Genomic DNA, 6,000 nt, shown 5'->3' on the forward strand with positions numbered 1-6,000 from the left:
ACTGCTGTCCCTTATTGATGGATGTCCCTTCAATGTCCCTTAAATGATGTCCCTTAAATTTCAAAGGAAGCAGCTCCTTTCCCTCCCTCCCTGCGGCCGGGGAGGAGGGAGGCTCCAACTGTGTTGCTTGGCTGTGTTGCTCACCCAATAAGAAGTCTAAGAACGACTGGGGGGTGGAGCTTGCATGCCTTGTGTGTGGCTAGTTAATGCAAGCTGAGGGGGTTTTTGAATTCTGGACGCCATTTTGTTGCATGTGCTGCTGCAAACTTTGCAGTGCAAAGCCAGGCCGGGGAGCCATCTTAAGTTGAGGCTGCATAGGCCTTGTGGTGCATGTGATTCAGATTCTATTCAGTTGAACCTGGGGTTACAAAGTTGGTTGGACAGTGTTCTAGAAGCTACCAGCATGAGTTTGACCAGACTGCAGGAGGACAGGAAGACTGGAGTGCCTGAAACAGGTGAGGCTGCAGGTCCCTTATTTTGGCTGCTGGTCCCTTATTTTCAAGGCTGCTGGTCCCTTATTTTCAAATCTGTAAGTTGACAGCTATGCATTTGTCATGAGGGTATGAGTAAAACCTGCCATTTTTACACACATAAAGAAAAAATAAAGTTGGCAAACAACATACAAGAATGTGTTTCATTTAGCCATCGCTAAAAAATTGCTGGTTTACATCAGGCTTACGCTGACCCTCTAAGGTGCCGACTGATGAGCAAAAAGCATGCTTGACTTTGTTTGCAAGGATTGTGGGCAAGAGATTTCAAAATGCGTTGGGGAACACAGCAGCAGCAGCAGGCACAGCAAAAATGGCAGCTCAGAGCAAATCAGCTCAGCGGGGATCTCTCATGGGAATCTCTTTAGGAGATTTCAATGGGATAACCAAGAACTCAATTTTCTGATGAATTAAATGGGTCTAAGCTTCATGTGCTTTGAAAAGAATTGACATACTGGTGCAATTGAAGTCCCTTACATTTCATTAAATGTTCACATTTCCTTTTTCTGGAAGGCGTTTTATAAACTATAAAATATTTTACAGTAGGCTCATCTCTGAAGGAGGTCTAGGCCATCTTCAAATGCAGTTCCATGTGGTGAGCATTTCAGTAATCTAACCTGGAGCTAGCTGTGGCAGACCTAACTTCAAACTGTTGTGATTATTATTATTATTATGTTTAAAAACAAAACACCTGCCCTATACTGAACTAAGGATAACAGAAGCTGACGAATATTACAGTTCCATCCCTATGCCAGTTTATCCTCAAGCACAACAAAGCAAGCCAAACATCAAGGTCATTCACTGCTTCTGACACTGGCAATTGGTGAAGGGAATTGCACAACAGAATATTAGCCATGCGGAGAACATGTATTGTATGCATTCTTTGTAGTTGCTCAGAAAATCAGCTCAGTACATTCAATCTGGTGCTGGCCTTACTTAATTCAGGCCCTGTCGACAGGAGTGCCAACTTGGCCCCACGACTGTGGGTGCCTGGGGTCGTGGGTGCCATACAGCGTGCCTGGCCCTGGCACTGAAATTTGTGGGTGCCTGGCCCCTTCATGAGGAATTTTGTGGGTGCTCGGGCATCCAGGGAGTTGGCACCTATGCCTGATGATTATTACAATCTTCAGAGCTGGGGGTGCATTACAGTGGTACCTCGGGTTAAGAACTTAATTCGTTCTGGAGGTCCGTTCTTAACCTGAAACTGTTCTTAACTTGAGGTACCACTTTAGCTAATGGGGCCTCCCACTGCTGCCATGCCACCGCAGCACAATTTCTGTTCTCATCCTGAAGCAAAGTTCTTAACCCGAGATACTATTTTTGGGTTAGCAGAGTGTGTAACCTTAAGCGTCTGCAACCTGAAGCGTCTGTAACCTGAGGTACCACTGTATTACAATTTGGGGAAGGGGAGGCTGTGGGGGGTTTGCTCTTTTTCTCCCTCCCTCCCACCCTCTCTCCCTCCCTCTCCTTAAAATTAAAACACAATTTTACTGTTATTTCTTCACAGTCCTTTCAAAACGGTACATGGTGGCATAGCATTGTTCCCCAGGCATTGCTGAGGAAAATAAGAAGGCTGCCCAGGTGGCTAATAAGGGCATCCCTCTACCTTCCCTGCAATGCACCTGTGTCATGGGTCCAACAGCGACCCTGACACAAAGTCAGAGACTGCAGAATCACCAAATATGGAGCCAGATCAGGCCCCGTATTATGAGGCTGGTGGCCAGGAGGCTACTAAGCCAAAGGCTAGTGAACAGAGCCTGTTGGACCAGATCTTACAGCATCAGGGCTCATGGAATCAGAACCCTCATGAGCAATTTTTCCTAGTGCACAGAAGAAATACCCACGTACAGGGTATTTTTGAGGAGAGTTGGCTCCTCAAAGATTGCTGTTCTCTCAAAGGGGGTAGGGCCTAGGAGAGGCAAAGGCTCAAAAGGCAAGTTGGAGCAAGTGGTTCACTCAGTGGTGCTGCAACACCTGATCTGCAGACACCTTTGTAAGACCAGAACTGGAACTGCAATGGAGTGCTGTTCCCATTTGTGGCATTTCCAATGTAAAAAAGGAATGCTGCTCATGCAGCTGTGAAGCTGCTTCGAGCGGCAGCAAAGCTGGCTTTTTAAGCGTGGAGGAAGAGAACTTCTTACCCGTAGGAATGGTAAGAATTCATTCCCTGAAAGTTGCCAAATGACCCCTTTTGTGGTAGACAAATAGTACTGCAAAAGTACTGTTCCAGCTTTAATTTAGCCTCGAGCTACCAAGAAGTGTTTTGAAAATATAGAGTTGAAATTTGGGGCTTGCCTCTTCCAACATGTTGCCTAAGCCATGGTGCCCAGAATAGTGAAAAACAGAATCCAGGACTACACATGCTTCATGCATCCACCTACTCCTCTTCAGCCATCTGGAGAGGATGAGTAACATCCATTTTTTCAGAGATGGATAATCAGCAAATGAAGAAAACAAAGCCGCCCTGATCTTGCAGTGATGATCTGAGAGAATTCTGTGCAGGTATCATTCTTTGGATTGGGAATCACACTCACAAACTTAAGATCATAAGGTCATGGCTCTTCCTTTGCATGCCAAAGGTCCCAGATTCAATTCCTGGCATCTTCAGCTAAGGCTGGGAAAGGCCTGTGTCTGAAATCTTGGAGAGCTACTGTCAGCTAAATAGACCAATGGCCTGATTCTGTATGGTATAAGGCAACTTCCTATGTTCTTCCTGGATCAGACCAAAGCCTATATAGTCCAGCAGGCTGTTTTCACAGTGGCCAACCAGACGCCTATTCAAAGTCCACTTGTGATTCCCAGCAGCTTGTGTTGGATTGGTGGGCTGAACCCTTTCATCCAGTACATAGAGCTTTCTGGATTGGGATTAGGTGGTCAGTTCTGCGAACCACGATACCTCTATTCATCAGCAACTGTTGGTCTAAGTCTAAGAGCACAATTTTTAGCCAAGTGGCACAAGCAACAGAACCGAGTTATGTGCCTCTTGCGTAATTTGTACCATTTCAAATTGCATCTCTGAATGCTCCTCCAAACAAGAAACTCACTGCACATAGAAAGCTAGCTAGCAAGGCTAGCCTGCTCTCCCCTATTTCATATGTGCAGGAAGCTTTATATATAGGGGAATCCAGAGCCGTCTTTCCCATAGGGCTTAGTGGTGCGTCGTGCCAGGGTACCAGCCTCTCAGGGCCACTCCAGCAAGTGGTGGAGCCGCGCGGCTTTGCTGGCGGCCTCCCCTTGCCCTGCACGCTTGCCATCCATAAGGCTGGGGGTGTGCAGCTTCCCTCCCAAGCCTCTGCGGGGATCACTCTCCTCCCAAGGAGGCTTGGGAGGGAAGCTGCGCTCTCCTCCCGCGAAGGCTTGGGAAGGGCGAAACTTCACTCCCAAGCCTCTGTGGGGATCGCTTTCCCGCAGCAGCATGGGGGAGAGTTGCACTCCCCCCCCCCCCGGATGGCTGGCAATGCACAGCTACAGCCACCCCAACACTATCCAAGGTAATTTGGGGGCACTGGGCGGATATTTGCACCCTGGTGCTACATCTGCTAAAGACGGCCCTGGGGGAATCATTCAAAGAGGTTAAGCCAAAATGAATAGTCAGCCTGGGCTTCTGCCTTCTCAAACCACACTGACCAGGTGGCTTTGTGTGCCATGAGATTGATGGAAACACAGAAACCAATCATGAAATTGCTACAGGGAGACTGATTCTCATTTCTGGATAGCCGCTACCAGGAAGAGAAGGGATCTGAGGTTTGCGCAATGGCTGGAGAATGTCGCTTTTTTAAGGTGCCTAAATTACCATGAACACAAGGCCTCTGGGTTTAGAAGGCGGCATAATGATAAAATGAGGCACATAGAGGTTTTTGATCTCTTAAGTTTCCATTCTAATGTAAACAATTCTAATGACTCTTTATTTTTGCACAATTTGCTGGAGTATGCACTTAGGGTGTCATGTACATCTTTCCTCTCAAGGAGTTGCTTTGCGGTCCCCGTTTTGTCTAATAATCCTTACATGTGTTTTGCTTTCATGTAGTGCAGACAGTTTTGATAAGTGTCTTTTAAAGGGAGGGGGAGGACTGAACTTCACACACAGCTGAATTTTTATAAGTCGTGCCAGAAATAATAAAGTGTAGCTTACATATAGTACATTATCTTGTGTTCAAACAGTTCAATCAGCTCTACACTGGAGTATGCTAAAATCTCCTTTGCTGTAAGTTACCCAGTCCCCTTTAGACAACTATGTTGATGAAGGATGGGGAAAAAATATCTGAACAATGAAACCAAATACTAAGGAGGAATCCTAGAAGAAGAAGAAGAAGAAGAAGAAGAAGAAGAAGAAGAAGAAGAAGAGGAAGAAGAAGAAGAAGAGTAGTTTGGATTTGATATCCCGCCTTTCACTCCCCTTCAGGAGTCTCAAAGCGGCTAACATTCTCCTTTCCCTTCCTCCCCCACAACAAACACTCTGTGAGGTGAGTGGGGCTGAGAGACTTCAGAGAAGTGTGACTAGCCCAAGGTCACCCAGCAGCTGCATGTGGAGGAGCGGGGACGCGAACCCGGTTCCCCAGATTACGAGACTACCGCTCTTAACCACTACACCACACTGGCTCCCCCCACCTCATCTGCACACCTAGAAAGGAGTTAGAACTATTGACGTTATTAAAACTGAGCATATGGAAGCACACTGGATGAATAAAAAATGACTCTTATTTGAAACAAAAATTCTCCAGTCCAAAAATTTGGTTCAAAAGCTTCACTACATAACTTCACTCCACAACAATTTGAAACAAAGTTACATTCAAATAGTTGCTTAATATCTTATACTGACCCCAGCATTGGTAAAATATCTTGGATGATGTTGAGTTAAAAATCAAAGCTCTGTCTCTTTTCCATTCCAGCCTCCATTAGCCTGAGGCTGTTTTCCTGGAGATAGATTACCATGTCCATTCTTTCCAGTAGCTTGAGAACAAAGACTACTCCATCCAAGATGAAAACTTACAGATTAGCATATACATAGACCTATATCACTATATCTTGCATGTGATTTAAACACCCCGTGACTGAGCCACAAAGATACAGTCCCATGATAGAGCCCCACTAATGATTAACTTGTGCCAGGGTTTGCCAGCTTGGCTCTCCAGCTGTTTTTGGACTACAGTTCCCATCATCCCCAACCACTGGTCCAGCTAGCTAGGGATGATGGGAGTTGTAGTTCAAAAACAGCTGGATACCCTGGCGCTCTTCTCAGCTCTTCTTTAGCTTCAGTGGAAAGCTGCATGCCATGCTTCACAGTACTCTATGCAGGCATATTACAGAGTTGTCTTTCATTTCAATGTACATTTAACAATTATACTTAACAAGGACTGGGAAGAGGTGTCCCTCAATCTGGCTGTGCTGGGTTCCACTGCTGGAGTGTGTGCACTCTGTCATGACAGAAGCCACTGTGCCTTCTTGATGGTTGGGCTACCATTGGTCTCAATCCTCCGGAGCCTGTCTTTGCATGCAGGGGAAGTCCTTAACT

This window comes from Podarcis filfolensis, assembly GCF_964270895.1.
Source record: "Podarcis filfolensis genome assembly, chromosome: 4".
NCBI lineage: Eukaryota > Metazoa > Chordata > Lepidosauria > Squamata > Lacertidae > Podarcis > Podarcis filfolensis.